This window comes from Macrosteles quadrilineatus, unplaced genomic scaffold (assembly GCF_028750875.1).
Source record: "Macrosteles quadrilineatus isolate MER2022 unplaced genomic scaffold, UCM_ALF_1.0 Scaffold_2__2_contigs__length_208266976, whole genome shotgun sequence".
NCBI lineage: Eukaryota > Metazoa > Arthropoda > Insecta > Hemiptera > Cicadellidae > Macrosteles > Macrosteles quadrilineatus.
In genome coordinates this window covers 73,599,670-73,618,901 of record NW_026542595.1, presented here as the reverse complement: position 1 = coordinate 73,618,901, position 19,232 = coordinate 73,599,670, and the positions used below count along the sequence as shown (strand labels likewise).

At 32.9% G+C, this 19,232-nt stretch overlaps 1 protein-coding gene across 1 annotated transcript in view; it reads right to left on the bottom strand.

The window, feature by feature from the left end:
* Positions 1-19,232, bottom strand: part of LOC128987486 (brain tumor protein) — a 331,844-nt gene that overhangs the window by 155,773 nt on the left and 156,839 nt on the right. Inside the window, exon 2 of the mRNA XM_054408351.1 lies at positions 1,443-1,492. The gene's annotated coding sequence lies outside the window, so the exon portion shown is untranslated. The remainder of the gene's footprint in view (positions 1-1,442; positions 1,493-19,232) is intronic.

Below are 19,232 nucleotides of genomic sequence, written 5' to 3'. Positions count from 1 at the left end.
CTTTTTCATCCTCCCTGTTGCAGCAAACCTAAGTACTCGTTAAACTTATTCTATTTAAATAGGAAATAAATGTGCTATTTTTATGGAGGCATTTTAGTGTAAATCCAATCAGGTTAATGGAAATTCGCTTAGTCTGCAGGTTTGCTGCGGCGGGGGTATTAGTTTTTGTGTAAATAAAAAAAAACCTAATTTTCCTATATCAAATGCATGTTATTTGGGTTTGACATGGTTCAACACTAAATGAAATGAAGCCTTTAGTGTCAAACCCAAATAACATGCATTTGATATAGGAAAATTAGGTTTTTTGTTATTTACACAAAAACTAAAAGAGATACGAAGTAAGTGTAAATTACAAAGTTGTTAGGAATTGAAAAACCTATAAAATGATGTGCCACTTGACATATGTTGCTATTTGAAAATTTTGAACAATGAGCAATTGTAAATTTTCAAAAATAAATTTTTTTGGAATTTTTATTATTTCAAAAAACCGTTACTTGTTGCATATCACAGTAAAGCTAATTTCATAACGAGTAAGAAAATGCAACCGGAGAAGTGCTAAATGCATTGGTATAGGAAATACAGAGTATTAAAAAAATATAGATTTCTTCCAAAAAAACTGCCGCCATTTTCAAACGGAAAAAGATAACTAATTTTGGTTTTCGCCAAAATGTTTGTCTATCAAATACCTTTAAAATGATGTATAACATGACATATGTTTACATTTGAAAATTCCGAGATTCGAACTAGTGACCCTCAGTTTTTGGCACACCCTGTATTTGATAAAAGTTAAAAATATTTTTACGTTATTCCTTGGGGTCGATTTAGAAGGAAATAATTTTATTTCATCCTTGTACGTTAAGCCGTTTTCCAGTAATCGATTTGAGACACCTCTCGAGGGACACCCTGTATACGTTCCAGCTGGCTAGATGTGTTACACGTACAGCCTCGAAGTATATCGAAGGGAAGGGAACATTCAAGGACAAAAAGGGACATCAACCTCTTAAAAAATATGCATGCTCAATTTGAACAAAAATTAGTTTTGAGTAACCAAACAAAATTTTAAAAATTATTCTTCATTGAAAGATTTTTAATAATAAATCTGGTATGCTGATTTGTTGCTTTTGGCCGTTGTCATTTAGCATACATACATAGTAGCAAATTTTATTGCTCCCGCCCACGAGTGCACTTCTTTTGCAAACAAATCCCCATTGATCAGGGAGATTGTCCAGCTGACGAGAGTTTGGGGGGAGATATTGCTTTGTGTGAGGGGGGGGGGGGGTTGGGAGGGGGGTGTTTTAATCAAAGTGATAGCCAGGTGTTGGTGTTGAATCAATACACTGACCACCAAACATACAATTCTACGAACCACACAACTATCCTACGCAGTAAAATAAACGTTGAAATGCAACAAGAGACAGTGAACACATGGTATTTCCTTTTACCTTTAGATTCCGTCCTCAGCGAGTAGAAGAACTCTGCCTTTATAGCCATCCTGAAACATATATTTACTTATAAGTTATATATAATCTTGGCTATAACGCAATTCAGCGTACAACAAGTTATGGAAGATCAGACAATTCCGCGTTTACTAAAATTGGTTTACCTCATAACAAATTTAAAATAATTGAGATCCACGAAATGAAAATTTCTTCTACGCTGTCCATCGATACCCCTTTGCAAAAGCTACTGTAATAGTTTTTGCATACAAGAAATTAGCAGGAAAATTGGACTTTTTGTACAAGTTATAATGACTTTTTACAAATGGATGAAATTCAAAAATTATTTATACATATAAAAGTGGAATTAATGTACAAATTTCCCACGAAAATTATACCAAACAATGGGAAGGATGATTTGTACAGGGTAAATTAATTTTATGGTGAAAATTGTAAATAATGTAGGTAACATTTGGAGTAAAAATTACGCATGTCAAAAGTCGTTAAAATTAAATAAATTTAAACGCTATGCGTTGTTTAGTTATTAAGACGTAATTTAAGAATAAGATTATTTCTACATTTTGAAAGTTACAAGATAACCACTGTTTATGGAAATGAGTAGACCTCAGCGTTGAAGTGGAAAAGCTACGTTGATAACGATGCAAAACAAAGAAAGACGTGTGAACGTGTGAGAGAGTGTGCAGTTGGTAAAACAAGAGACGTGTGGTAATTCTCAATCCCGCGGCTACAAGAAAAAACACGACCAACAACATCACATTCCACGACGTTTGTAACAATTGCATTATCTTATTGTACACTATTTCTGGATGGCACTTTTGTCCAAAGATGGTTTTGTCAACTTACATTATGCATTTTATTAAGAGCTGATTTCAATACAACAACAAAAAAAAAACATAAAAGGTACTCATTTTATACATAATAATAATATTAATTTATATTGTAATATTAATAATATAAAACATAAGGGTGATTTGTAAAAGAGACTACAAGACGAACCATAGTATGGTGTATTCGCAGCGCTGTATTATTTGTATATCATATTCATTCAAGGTGAGGTTCACTTGTAAGTCTGGCAACTACGTCTTATCATTCAGGGCAAATTGTTTTACATCAAAGTGGATTATTTTCGCCGCAGTATCTTCCCATCGTGTGATTAAGAGTTGCCCCTGGCTCGCTGCCCGCAAGGCTACCCGCCAAAAAACGCGCAACTCACGCGCGCGCGGGAAAACACTTTGTTGGTCGTCGTATCATGAAGCTGCATAATTACAATGCATTGGCTACTATATGTGTACTACATGTGTTGTTATGTGTTGTTTTTTACATACAGTACCTTTGGATAAAGACACACTTTTGTGAAATAGATATTCCATTGCCATATAAAGTTGTTGCCTATTCTTGTATTTAATCATCGTTTGTTTGAACCACCGACAGAGTGTATTAAAGTGAATTTAAGTTCATTTTATGAACCAACTTATTAATTTTAAACACCTAAAAGAGCCATTATTGTCAGTTTTAGCATTTTATTTTGTTACATCAACCATTATAGCAACATGATGGAATGAAAAAAATAATGGAACTTCAATTTAGAATACCCACACTCTACAAGAAGTCCATTAAATTATTTCCACAATGAGGAAAATATAAAGTATGTACAGAAAAACGTCATATGGTACCACTTGTATACAAATCACCTTTATCCGACAATAATTGCTTGAAAAATGTATTCTGAAATTGAAAATGCACGCGTTACTTGATCAATTTTGTTGTTTTCGATCACATGCAATTCGTCATTTGCAGTTTCTTATAATGAAACTGATTATTTTACAACATATGTAAAATCCCAATATATCACAGTCAGAGTACTGGAGACAGTGAAAGTAAGGTGGGCCTTTCTAAATACATTTATAACTACAATGTTGACAGTTTAATCAGTTAGAGTTACGTTCAGCCCGAACTTTTTTAAAAGCTACGCTTTTTCTGCAGCTCCTGATAATAACATACAATAAACACCGTACCATATATTTACTTAATAACCTATGTGTATCCAAACGCAGCCCGTAAAAAACCTCGGGTACGCACCTAAACAAAAAGATGTTTAGCTTGTTACAATTCGAACGACAATGTAAATAAACAATTGCTTTAAGGAGAAGGATTAGAATAGTGGCGAAAAACAAAGACAAACACTATACAACCGGTTGGCAATATTTTGTATTTGTGTACAAAGCGTAAAGTATACAGTGATTTGACTTGCAACGTGGTTTTGGATCGCTTAATAAAGCGGAAACATTTTTGAGTAGAATCAACGGTCGCAAACAGAAAACAAACATTTACTGTTTCGAAAACAAACCTGACCTCTTTCGAGTATTTTGTTTCACAGGACCCGAAGGCTAACAATTTTTACTATTTTCGACGAAATACATATTTGATTTGCAATTCCCAAAAATGTATTTGCAGCTAAAATATTTCTGATTGAATACATAATAAACTCACATTCCACTTTTATAATTCTTCTTTTATTGGTTTCAATCGCGTTTCATTTAAATGTTCAAATTATTTTATCGTTGTTTAAAAGGATCTCCACTCAAATGCAAATTGCGTGATATAATTGTTTTTGACATAATTTTGACATTTTTCCGAACTTCATATCCACAATTTATTTGATTCTAGCTCGCAGGTTAATTGTGTTTTCATTGATTTTACTTCAATATTTTATATTCACTTTTTCCATATTGTTTCCCCAATCAATAAATTATTTGGTCATTGTACTGCTATTTAATATTGTTTTTAGTATTAAAAACATATTTAATGCGTATTTTTATATAAATAGTTATTCATTTAACTTTAAGGAGACCTATTTCATCATGCATTCAATTTTTTTAAAATACTCATTTCTCATTTTTATTAAATACGAATTTTTACCCTAGTCATACATATATTTTTTACTTTTACAGAACTCCAACTAAAAAAGGATGTATTGGAGAAACCATGTTTAGCTCCGCCCGTGTTCGAAATTGAATAGTTAAAATTCTTAGCTAATAAAATTCAGATCCGTGATCTTTGGTGAACGTAGGTACACAAACTCTTATTTCAGTTTACTAACCATATGTTATTTTCAAATTATTAATGTTTAATAGCAAGTTCTGTATAAGTCAAAATAAAGCATGTGACTAAAAACAATATAAAATAAAAATAAAACTTTAACAATCCTTTATCCAAGTATCATTGTATTTTATAATTCTGACAACAACAACAAAATTATTTCGAGGTTAGTCTTTAAGTTAAGAGCACTTATAAGTGAAATTGTTAAATTCTTCTCTTAATACCAATTACAAACTTTGCATAAATTTTACCAGATAAAATTATAAAAGTTTTCGTGCTTATAGTTTTTAATAAAATGTTCATTTTTCAAGTTTACTTCCTATGCTGAATATCACAGTTAATCTACACGTTACGCGTGCAAAGGACCAATTTAGTTTTTTCCTCATATTGAACATGTAACATAATTACACAACATGTAACATTGAACATTGCTGTGTCAAGGCCACATGTTGCAGTTCTAGGTCACAGCACCTGCAGGGTGTGTACGCAGCCCGCTGAACACAGCTTGTATCGCTGGCTGCATCATTTCCCATGCAGGTGCTACCTTTACATAACATGTAACATTGAACATTGCTGTGTCAAGGCCACATGTTGCAGTTCTAGGTCAAAGCACCTGCAGGGTGTGTACGCAGCCCGCTGAACACAGCTTGTATTGCTGGCTGCATCATTGCCCCTGCAGGTGCTACCTTCACGTAATCAGAATTATTATAGATATTTAACGATTTTACACAACCTTTTGTCTGTTAAAGTAATTATCAGTGATTGGAAGCGTCAATATTTGATTACTGGACAGTACAAAAACATTAATATCAGTTTAAGCCTTCTTGAATATTAAAACGTCAAATGAGTTTGTTTAGCCCTCATTGAGCCTATATTATTCAGTGAATATGAATATAATATTGATTTATTGTTGATTAACAATTTGAGCAATCAAAACTACAATGAGTCAAATTAAAGACCAATATTGTAGAACCGATCTTAACAGCTTTACTTTTAACTTGGGTATAAAGATGTAATACTAAAATATTATTCTGATATTTAATCACGACAAATTTAATACCTTTTAGCAAACTACCAAAAAATCTAACTATATACAAAATGTAGAAATTACAGAGAGTAAGAAATAACCATTAGTTTCAAAAACAGTCAGTGCAATAGGACAGTACAGTATTGTCGCATTATAAATTATTACATAAATTAACATAATAATATTACAAATAAACAACAGATCTGTTATTTTTCTTGGTTTTAACGATAGTAAAAATCTTAAACAATTGAAGTACATAATAAAATGTACGGAGAGTAACAAATAACAATTAGTTTCGACAACACTTAATGTAAGCACAGAGAAGTATTTATTATGTCACTTGAATAACGGCAATATTTATGTAATACATGCAAACGACCAATATTTTATGAATTCACATTAACCTACAAACCATTACTGGTTATATTGTAGCAATGCATAATAAATTATTTTACAGATACATTAGTTTTGCTTAAACAAACTCGGTCAGAGAAACATAATTATTGGGATGATTTGTGTGGAGAATACCGTAGTAAAATGTAAATAGTCAGAAACACCAACATTACTGTACAGAGCGAACAGACCAAACATTGACAGTGTAGCAGTGACAAGTTATAATGTTGGTACTCACTGTTTGCGCTATTGATTGATAATGTTGAATGTTCGCGACTGAGCGGATATTCGCGACAAACAGAGGTAATAAACGCAGCTTATAAACACACTCGCAGCGCTGTGTGATAAATATGCGAATGTCATCAGTGCTAATTTTACACTGCAGCATGATTTATCCGGGTTGGGGTAATCACAAACGTGCATATCGCGTTTTAAAAGGACTTTCCAAATAAACGGCGACAAATTGGGTTATATTTTAACGTAATAGGCTTTTACGAGCGAATTTTGTTTGTTATTCCCTGAAAAACCGATACTTGTAGCGACTTTGTTATTGCTGTTCGCTGCTGAGATTAAAACTAATTGGGTACAATAAAGAGTGAAAAAGTTTGAATTAAATAAGTATTTCCAGGTCATATAAATTTGAAAACGTTATTCGGTATTTACAAACGATCTAACAACAAACTAATTGCAAAAATTACTAAATTCATGCCCGTATAATTTAAAAGTTAATTAGTCTTTTGTGAGTGACTATAATGGTATCAGAAACATAAAAAGAAATTTAAAAAATCTTTGACATGAACTGTTTAAACTAGTGTTTAAGATAATCTTGCATTTTTAACCTATATGCTTTAAGGAACGAAATTATGTACTCACTAAACGGTTAAATTTGTAGTAAAATATTTGAGCGAGACCAACCTTACATATGCTGCCTCCAGTATTCAGACTGTGATGTATTGGGATTTTACATTATTCTATATTGTAATAATTGAAACAAAGTATTCGTTTGATCGGCGAAATAGTTGAACTCCCTGAAATTTCAATTATCTTTACAAGTTTAGTAAATCAATGTACTGTAAGATTATTTCAAACATATCTTTAAAAACAATCCATAGATTTAAACTTTAAGCCAAAAATACATTTTCTCTATGTTTCAATTGTAAAACTTAGAAGAAAACAAAAACAGAAAAACGGGTACGCATCTCCAAGAAAAACAAATATTTGAAGCTTGTAACAATTCGAGTGACAAGGTACAAAGGCTGGAAACATCCAACTTCAAAGACTAGGGTTGAAAATATACAAACACACAGACACACATTGTTGACAGTATGGTGTATACGTGTACAAAGCATACGAGCATGCAGTGATTTGACTTGCAACGTGGTTTTCGATCGCTTGATAAAGCGGAAACATTTTTGAGCAGAATCAACAGTTGCAAACAGAAAACAAACATTTACTGTTCCGAAAACACAGCTGACCTCTTTCGAGTATTTTGTTTCACAGAACCCGAGGATTAACAGCTTTTTACTATTTATTGACGAAATAAATATTTGATTTGCAATTCCCAACAATGTTTTTGCAACTAAAATATTTTCGATTGATTGCATGATTAATTTACATTCCCCTTTTTTCTTTATTGCTTTCATTTATATATAAATAAATTTATCATTGTTTACATAATTATTTCTCCTCCACTGCACATTACATTATAAAATTGCTTTAGAATATTTAGAATGCTTTTGTTTATTTGTTTGCATTTGTTTCTGATCTAAATATCCACAAATCTCTTATTTAATTCTGCACACATTTTGTCTATCGTTTTAAATTTTAATATTTTATATTCACCCTTTTTTTTTAAATTGTTTCTCCTGTTAATAAATTATTTGGTCGTAGTGTAACCGGTTAATGTGCATATTTGGAAAACTATTTCAAATGTGATTTATTTGAATTTAAGGAATTATATTTTGTAACGCGTTGATTTTTGTATGATGATATTTAATTTTGTCAAATAATAAAATACTTTAACTTGCCCTACATAATGTATGTTTTAGTTTTATGGAGGTCAAACTTTAAAAACCTTGTGATTGAGACAACTTCACCGTTCATCCAAAAATAAATGCATTTTATAATTCTAGACATGTTATTTTAAGGCTAGTCTCAAATATATAAAGACATAATGGAATTTTTTAACTGGTTTTATTGATCATGTATAAGTATTGCACATATCAATTTTTTCCAGATAAAATTTTAAATATTTTACTACTTGTCGTTAAATATGTTCATTTTTTTAGTTTCCTTTCTATGTCCAATGTCACAGCTAATATAAGAGTTTTAGGTACATGTCAATGATTGCATTTTTGATCTGTTTCCTTCTGTTGAACATGTAACCATTGCTGTGTCAAGGCCACATGTTGCAGTTCTAGGTCACAGCACCTGCAGGGTGTGTACGCAGCCCGCTGAACACACCTTGTATCGCTAGCTGCATCATTTCCCATGCAGGTGCTACCTTTACATAACATGTAACATTGAACATTGCTGTGTCAAGGCCACATGTTGCAGTTCTAGGTCACAGCACCTGCAGGGTGTGTACGCAGCCCGCTGAACACACCTTGTATCGCTAGCTGCATCATTTCCCATGCAGGTGCTACCTTTACATAACATGTAACATTGAACATTGCTGTGTCAAGGCCACATGTTGCAGTTCTAGGTCACAGCACCTGCAGGGTGTGTACGCAGCCCGCTGAACACACCTTGTATCGCTAGCTGCATCATTTCCCATGCAGGTGCTACCTTTACACAACATGTAACATTGAACATTGCTGTGTCAAGGCCACATGTTGCAGTTCTAGGTCACAGCCCCTGCAGGGTGTGTACGCAGCCCGCTGAACACACCTTGTATCGCTAGCTGCATCATTGCCCCTGCAGGTGATACCTTTACATCATATGTAAGATATTTTATGTTTTTCACAATTTCTTGACGGTAACAAATTTGTTGGAATTGCTAATAGTAAATGGTTGACCACTATATTAACATAAATTTAAAATCCAATACATGACGATTATAACGTTAAAGTTGGATAGCCGGCAATATGTTATTCAGTGTACTTGTTTAATGCATTTAGATTACATTAAAGATTCGATATATCACAAATATACTGTATGTGCGAGTTTAATACATGTTCCTAATTATAAATTGGCTAGAAGAATGTTTACTTCGTGGGTGTAAATGATATTAAAATGGCGTGGGTGATGTGAAATATAGCCCTAGTTTTATTAGTATAAATCTTCCACGATTGTTCAGCATACATTGAAATATTGCTCATCCAATTGGTAATTTTTGTATTAAATACTTAACTCGCGTAGTCTATTGTAAAACATTTTTGGACGGAAACAAATTAAAATATACATTAGTTACAATATACAATGCAATAAACACAATAGATCTGATGAATAACAAACACTGCAATACAAAACATACAAGAGTTGTAGTACATAATACATTTTAAGAGAGTTCCACAACAATACATCATATTATTTCCAGTACTTCATCATTAATTATTACAGCACTGACGTAGCATAGACAAATCTTTATTATGGTACTTGAAATAGCAACAATGTTAGAGTAAATTTATGCAACTAACATTATCTTCTAATGGATTCACGTTTAACCTACAAACCTGTTTGGCATTAACAAACTCGGTCAGAGAAATAAACTGAGTTATTGGGATGCTTTGTGTGGAGATTACCGTGGTAAAATGTAAATAGTCAGGAACACCAACATTACAGAGCTAACAAGCCAAACATTGACAGTGTAGCAGTGACAAGTTATAATGTTGGTACTCACTGTTTGCGCTATTGATTGATAATGTTGGATATTCACGACTGAGCGGATATTCGCGACAAACAGAGGTAATAAACGCAGCTTATAAACACACTCGCAGCGCTGTGATAAATACGCGAATATCATCAGCGCTAATTTTACACTACAGCATGATTTATCCGGGTTGGGGTAATCACAAACGTGCATATCGTGTTTTAAAAGGACTTTCCAAATAAACGGCGACAAATTGGGTTATATTTTAACGTAATAGGCTTTTACGAGCGAATTTTGTTTGTTATTCGCTGAAAAACGTATACTTTTAGAGAAGTTTGCTGTGAGGTTGAAAACTAATTGGGTGCAATGAAAAGTAAAAAGGTTTGAGTCTATTCAATAAGTGTGTACAATATTAGGCCAAATTAATGATATTATTTGGTACACATGAACTAACATAAAATTGCTAAAATAACAATGTTCCCGCAAAAAGTAAATGCTAATAATAACTTTTTATCATATTTTCATTAGTTAGTGTCAAGGTTTATATCATAGAAAAAATATGTTTTTCTAATTCATTGACATTGACCTATATCTCAACTATTTCCACTTATAATTAATTTGTACCTTACTTTTGTCATAAAATATAGAATACATAAGCTACTTGTATTATAATGTTTGATATTGATATAAACAGCTCTGCTGATCTGTCATCACGTATCAGTCTATGTGTAGGATTTATCTGTACACTGTAGGATACAGTGCCAACGCTGGTAGATCCATACACTGCGACCCCGTGTACAGTTAGTGTATCAAGTTATTAATGATATTATGTTCTATATCCCTGGTCAACATGTATTGCTGATGCATCAATAAATATGTTTGTAAAGTAAACAGTTTGCATTCTGCGATACAAATCGAATTTATCTTATTTTAATATCTAAATTTTTACGTAGTTTAAGTTTTTTTTTGTATTAAAAAGGAATAAAATATTAATTGGAATCAGATGATGAGGTGAAGACAGTTCGCAATAAATTCTAAATGAAATGCAAACATGACGTTGAAACCATCAAAGCCCAATTTCTACCCTTCCCTTCCACCCTCCCTTCCACCCTCCCCGCAGATGAGACTCACGGGACTCTTCGTGGGACTTCATATATTTTTATTGCGGAGTTCAAAAATTAGTTTTCCGACATCGATCATGGATTTGTTCTCTATCAACATTGTATGATATAATACTGCTTATAAACATGCAGGTTGGCAACAAGTCTTAGAACGGATAAATATTAAAAAAAAAATAGAAAAGATAGAACTAAACACCTAAAAAAATGGGTATAAAAATGGTTACCTCCCGCTATCTCCGCGTCCCGCCAACTCCGTGTCCCGCCATCTCCGAATTTCAGAGTGACCTCTATAATCCTTGGTTACTGCCTGCGTTAAGACTTTCCGTCCTAACCTAACCTAACCTAACATAACCTAACCAATGGGTTAAATTTTCAGTAAATCTCCCATCCACGGGGCTTGATGCAATGACAGCTACCAACGCAGGCAGTGACGGGATTATAAGGGTCACTCAAGAATTCGGAGGTGACGGGACAGATTTGGGTTCGGAGGTGGCGGAACGCGGAGATAGCGGGAGCACACGATAAAAATTATTTTAAAACATGATTAAGGGTACGCTACCTTCTCAGGCTGACCACCCACAAGGAGTCAGAAACCAAATCTTTAATGTAATTAATAGGTTGGTATGCACATGGAATAAAGGTCTTTATGCATGATAGAATGTCACAATCTTGAACTAAAAAAAAAAAAAACAAAGTTACAACTAAAATAAACATAAAGTGGCAGCCGTTCATAGTTATCTCGAGTTTAACAATTTTGCTGATAACAAAGGGGTTTAATCATTGCGAGTTCTAGAAATCTTTGAACGGCTGCCATTTTGTAAATGTCCGTTTCACATCAAATTAATCATTGGCTTCTGTCAAAGATTTTACTTATACCTTTAATTTGATGTGTACATAAACCTACGCATACATTTAAGATTTTCTTTTGACTCTTAGCGAGCAGACCCCCTTGAGTAAGTAGCGCATCACTAAATAATGTGTTAAATAGTTTTTCCTACAGTCACCCGACAAAGTGGGCTTCCTTGCACAGATTATAGTACAGAAAGCCTTATTTTGGAGTGCAGTTTTTACTCTGGTGCACACCAATATTCCAACCAAACAACACAAAACAGCATGCTTTTATCATGCACGTAATCCGTGTATGCTTGAAAATAAGTTGGCAACATTTAAAGCTATTACGACTACGATCAGCTGGTGCTGCGTTTCCCATTTTGTTCAATGTTTAAATTTATTCTAACCCAAAAACGTGTTGTACAGTGTTTTTAAAGACTAATTATTTATATGATTTATAGTAACTATAGGAAAAATATAGTGTGTAACACGAGTGCAAACTGCCTTTGCTGCACTCGAGAAACTTCCACACTCGACGACGGTTCGTGCGTAAACATTTCTCTCGTGTGCAGCAAAGTGCCACTTCGCCCACTAGTTACACAAATAACTATTTCTCTTTGTTACAAGTGTTTAGCTCTATCTTTATTGTTTTTAAAGACATTTATCCATCACAGGACTTTTTCCACATTGTACAGTAATTATAATCCATTATTTATGGTTAAAGAACCCAATAATTAAACTGTCATGTAAGGAAATCCTTTCAATATATCACAGGGATTCTAATTATCCTTTCATCAACACTTAAGTTTTCAAAACCCCACTGCTTTAGATAAATTTTACATCTTAGTAACACAACCTTTAATTAAAACAAATAAGCCTAAACGTGACTTAAACTAAACAGTCTCTCACAGGACACTTTATAATATCAAAGACTCTGAGGTATCTAAGGAAGCAACCCTTGACTAAGTAACACTCTAAAATATAACTTGCTCGAAACCACTTCGGCGACCTAAAGCTTCACTTACTGTGCCTTACACAATCCAACTACAAGCTTTAGTGGAAGAAAATCACTTAGGCGGTCGACACACGGGAAGACTGAAACCCAACTAAAGTTGAACCAACTGTTTTGTGACGCGATTACGGTTGCAGTTGCGTTGGTTAAATCCGCACACGGGCGCGACTATAATTGAGTTGAGACAGTGAATGAGTTCTAATTTTGTTATAACGAATAACAATACTGTGTACTGTGTATGGTGTTTGAAATGAGTAATAGTGATGAAGAAGCCCTGGTGTTTTATAAACAATCAAGAAAGCGTAGAGTAGAAGGTGTTGGGTACATCCTTATGTTAAAACAAATATTTAATGTAGGCTCTTTGTAGCTGCTGCTGCATTACAAGAAACATACGCAAAATTTCTGTCTATGTACAGGATGTCGAAAAGTGCTTACGAAGAGTTATCGCAGTTGGTATACCTGATCCTTGAAAAGCGCAACACAAATATGCGAAAAGTTGTTCAAACCAGGCGACTGAAATCACCTAACAACCGGCAGGTCCGGTTGCTTAACGACTGATCGCCGACTGGTCCTCAACTGGTCGCATCGCAGTCGAACCGTGTGCACTGTCCCACCTAACTACATTGGTCGGGACGTAGGCGACTAGTTTGTCCAACTGGTTGCCGATTTCAGTTGGAAAACAGTCTTCCCGTGTGTCGACGGCCTTAGTCTCTTGTCTGGCGAGAGTTCGCACGTTTATGGCTTAATTTAAAGTGTATTATCAAGAAAGCGTTTTTGGGTAAGTTTTCTAATTAAAACATAGAGCAGATGAATTCACCACTTTAAAATTAAAATCTACATTTTTTTAAATACGTTGAATAATCGTGCAGTAGATAGTTTTACTATTACACTTTCAAGAACATTGAATTATCAGGACTTATAACTCATTCATTATAACTTAAAAACCGACGAGCCGACGTTTAAAAAGTTTTTAATAATACAATGCCAATTTCTGAAGAAACCGAAAGTTCTTTAATTGAATTACGTTTTGTTTTCATTATTGTACTGAGAATATTCCTTTGTTGAGAACTTTGTTTAAAAATGATTTAATCGGTCTTAATGTTATATTCAATAACTTCTAGAAGTACTGTATACAGTATTTATACAGTAGTCTATAATACAAGTATACTGTATAGTCTTATGCGTTGGTGCACTACATTACATTTTTTGCTATTATAACAAAATAAGTTTCCCAACACTATTAAATATTTGTAAAACTATTTTCGATGACTATCCAAGTCTATGATTAGTCTATTAATTAGCTGAAATCGTTCACCATTGTAGAATCTTCCTTACATATTTACCTTCTCCAAAATGTTTACATTTTAAGATACGTTGAATACTGTTGGAAGATGTAACTTTTATATCCGTAACTTGTGAAAAATAAATATAGTTTTTAAGCAATAACAAAAAGAGGGGTTCACCTAGGACAAACCACAGAATATTTAGTCAATCAATTGTATAATCAACAATATTACTGACGCTTGTTTATCCATCCAAAACTTTCACCATGATTCTCCAACACAAGTTCAAAGGCTATTTTTATAATAGCGGAAAATGTATAGATACAAAATATGAGTTAAAAGCTCATTAAAAACGCATAAAACGCTCTTTAGCGCACACCCCCACAATCTCTCTAGTTATCTGGGTTGGAGAGTGTTTAACGTGTGTTTAGCTAAAAACCGAAAGTTACCTTTTAAATGTCAATTTAATGCCAAATTAGGTAAAAATATTCATTTTCAATGGATCGAAAAAGGATCAAATAAAAGTTTTATACTGTGATTGGCTTGTACAAGTGGAAGACTTAGACAAGAGTTATTAAAAAAGACTCGTGGATTCAATCAGCTTATACAACATTTACAATAGCATAGCAAATTCAAAATACGAAGCCTCAATTCAAAAAATCATGACATGAATGCAAACCTGGCCAAGCCGGAAGTTGATTTTTGATCCTCTGAGCTCTGAGCCATATAATCTGGTCGCGAGTTGTGAGCTGGCTATCCATGGTAGGGCCTAATATATCAACTGTAGCTTTTCTAGTTGTGAAAACTTTATTTGATTGCAAACTGCCGATATTAGAGTACTATTTTTTACCTTTTTTGGGACATTGTGAAAAATACTCGTGTTTTAGGAAGCGTTTTCTCTATTTTATTCCATAAATCAGGATAAAATCTGGGCTTCAAATTTATTAATTAATTCTAAATTTTTTATCATTTTTCAATTCGCATAAAAAAATTTGCATCAATATCAGCATTTTAAACCTCATAAAAAGTCTGCAAATTCAATTTTATAACAACGTTGCATGAAACGTTAAGCAATCTCATAATTGGATTTGTAGCTGAAGCTGATATTGAATTATTGAGTTGATCGGGATAGTAATTGTATGGCAGAGAGCCGTATCTACCTAGATAAATTGATCTAAAGTCAGATTAGGTATAGCTAGAGCAACAGATTACAGCTGGTGAAGGTAATAAGGTTATTGGATGTAGGATCCAGGCTGATTCCATCTCCATACAGCAATACGCTATCATTGACATACAGTACAATCAAGTATAGCAGCGTTTGGTATCACTCCGGGGGTGTTTAGATTTAGAATTAATTAGGGTAAAAATAATTATTGCTGGTAAATCAATCCCTCAAATGGATGATATTGCTATTTAAATAAGAAATACGTTTTCAAAATATGTATAGCATTGAATTTGTGACGATTCCGAATACAATGTAGGCTAGTTGTTTCCCAAATATCCGTTCAAATTTTGTAATATTCCTCTCAAAATCTAGATGTAAAATAATTGAGTAAGGATTATTTATTATAAATTATATTTTTAAACATATTTATTGCCTTGATATTTAAGAAGTACTTAGTTGTTGCATATTTACTGGTTAATACATAAAAAGTATATTATTGTATAATTAGGATTGATATTGTAGGCTGTTCAAACCAATATCCGATTTAAAATATCTTATAAATAAAAAATAAAAAAACAACAAACTTGAGACTTTTTTTATTTACGTAATAAAACAGAAAATGGATTTCAGGTGAGCACATACTATTCATGATCCCCACAACAGAATACAGATTCCAAAACACATTTTCTCACAAAACCAAATAGATGCAAAAATAGTATTATGTGAGTAAAAACTTCAAAAATATAGTTTAAAAGCACATCTTAAATAATATAAAAAGTCTGCATTTAAGAAGAATTTGTTATTAAAAGCTTTTGAACGCCTACGAACGTTAGTAAACCACAAATTCCCCGTTACTAACAACTCAGTTACATAATTTAAATTACATTTCACTTTATTCACGTCGAGCGCATTTAATTACGTTTCAGAGTCAACCAATGCGACGGCCAATCAAACTTTTGATTGCTTCAATCAATAAAGGTTAACATTGTCCATACAATATCTGTCATTTTCAGTAGTTACAGGCAAACCCTTAATTTATGCAATCAATAAACGTTCCTGTTGTTGGTACAAAGCTTAATATTCCCATTTTTTGTAATTGCAAAGAAACATTTAATTCATTCAACCAACAAACATTAACATTGTTCTTACAAAGCTTAATATTATTTATTATTAGTAGCTTAAGCATTTACTAAAATCCGGTTTTTTTTTAATCCCAGAATTCTTCAATTACCTTTGATAACAACAATACAACGTATATGGTGTTCCGCATACCTTTTTATTACTACTGTTCTTTCAAATTACTCGTAGATAGACAAGTTATCTGTGATATTACTTTTTATCATTATAACCTCACAAAGCTTTCGATTTACTACTTCAACACAAATTAAACGAATTTTTATATTACAATTTGTTTATATAAAGTATAATATTTATTGATAAAAGTAGAACAAACATGAAACCATATTGCGATGTATCTGGTACAACTAATTAGAGAAGCGTGGTTTCTGTAGGACAATGGAACAAAGGTGGCCGAGCGATGTCATGTCAGCTCGATCAATAAATAGATGAAATTTCACACCTACCAGAGCAGCGGAAGTCCAGTGGCCCGCTTTTTTTACATCTGTTAAATTTCAGTTCGCGCTGTCCGTACAAATTAGGCTCAATTTCTTACAAAATCATCCCTTTCCTTACGTAAGCCAATAACCCCCCCTCCCCCACTCGGACTAATTTTAATGCCATTTCCGGACTAAATTTATGGGTAAGATACGATATTTAATAGAGGTAAAGGTACAGTAGTTTAATAAGTTATCTTGCTAATTAATGTCAGAATACACTAATACACTGAGTAAATGTTAGTTTACATAGCATATTTAACTATGCTATACTAATACCAACTTGGGCGATTTCACTAACGACAGTTAATCGAGCTATTTTCGATCACGGGGAAATATATAGTATTTTTTAAAGTGTAATGTAAAAAAAGATAAATATTAATTGCGTACGATTGTCATGGTTAAAACAGTTTTTTGTTCAATCCTAAACAAACAATATTTAATCTTGATATCACCAAAATTGCAATTACTGTTATTTGTAAGTATGTCGTTTATTATTATTTTAGAATATTTAAATAGTGGACAATGCCATGCAAAAATTATAACACGTTTTCAAAAAGTGTGCCCTCAAACTAACTGAAGTTTGAGCTTTTATTGCTTTTATAGATAAAATTTGGATTGCTTAAAAATAAACAAAGTAAAAATGTTTGCAAACTAACATTATCATAGCTAAAACTGAATTATATTTATTTTAAATCAATACCAACGAACATTTAAAGGCACTATATCATGTAATTCTTAAAGTTGAAACGTCTTCTATGAGATAAGGTTTCAGTACCAACCTTTATCCTTGTCTTGAAATATTATTAAAAATTACGAAGAATGTTTGAAATAATTGGGTGATTCATATTTGACTATAGCCTATTATAAATAACACTCTGCTCTTGATCTTACTGAGTTCAATCTGGAAAACATTTGCATTTTACTAGTAGTTTACTTGGGAAAATATTTCGACTACTATATTGAACACGGGCTCTCTATATTTAATTCTGTAAATCCTACCAATAACCTCCACTTTGCTACCTCAATTTACAACCCATCACTCTTGCCAACCATCTTTTCAGCTGCTGTCACGTCGATAGAATACCTCACGCTTGTTTACAAAACCTCTCTTTGTGTTTGTTTACAAAGAACTGAAAAAACTAATATTGTCACTTAAGATTCCGGCTACCTGAAGGTCCAACGGTAAAAAAACAGGTACAACCCTAACGGAGCTACAACAAGTTGATCTGACACAGATGGATGTACAAGGGTTGCACAGGTGGAGGACGACCCTTCCTCGAACAGGGACAAAGGAGGGAGAAAGGGAGAAAAGGGAGAAAACCTGGGACAAGGTCACAAGGGGTTACAGGTCCGGGCTCTCAAGGAGGTAAAAGGTGTGAGAATGAATAGGTGTAAGAAATAACTGTACAATTTATAAAACAACTAATAACGTTTAGTACGGAAATAGAAGATGAATGTGTTTGATTTTTTTTTTTTTTTTTAACAAATAATGTGTAGCCTACTCTGCTTTTAAATGGCATGCTTGAGTATGATTAAAGAGTTGTATGTCAGAGTTCATGAAAAATATATATTTTCCATAAGGTTTGATTTGTGATTTTAAGAAACTGAAACATATTTTCAGAAAATTGAAGATTATATCTAGGTTGTCCCAAAACTATCTAATGTTTAATAATCGAATAATAACTTATTATTATGGATGTGGTATTTGTTCAGAACTAAAAGTTTATTGTTATTTTGTTATTTAAGACACCTCTTTAAAATTTTAAAGACTAATCAGTTGTCGCATCTATAGGCTATATTGAGATAACAATACATAGGTGTGTAAAACATTGCATAAATAATCTGTGGGACTTTCTAGCTATATTCTAGTTACTAACAATCCAACAGAGTTAATTACGTGTTCAAATGCAGAGAGAATTACTAAAATTAATTTGAACCCAATCAAAACATTTCCCTGCATTCATTTCCAATAACATAGCATTGCAATAATTACAAACACAATTACGTATTTGACATATATAACTAAAATCAAAGACAACTAATTATGATCTATAACGCGTACGTCATTCTCATAGATAATTACAAAGCCTATTAAATTGCATCCCCGGGAGGGGCAGTATAATATATTTCTTTCTACCTGAAGCAAAATATCAAACAGATGATGTTTATAACATTTCGTGCATGATAACTGGTTTGAACAAAAACGTCAATTGACAGATATTAATTAGGGATTGTTTTCAAGAACCATTAGTAACGTTGGCCAGACTGTATTAGTAAATAGTTATATACAGGTGTGCCACAACAACAGATTCCGGTAATGAAATATGTTGTACATTTGTCAGTTCGATCATAATAAACATTGCAATATTAAACTACTCTTGACACTGAAGTTTACAAAATATACTTACACTTTATGG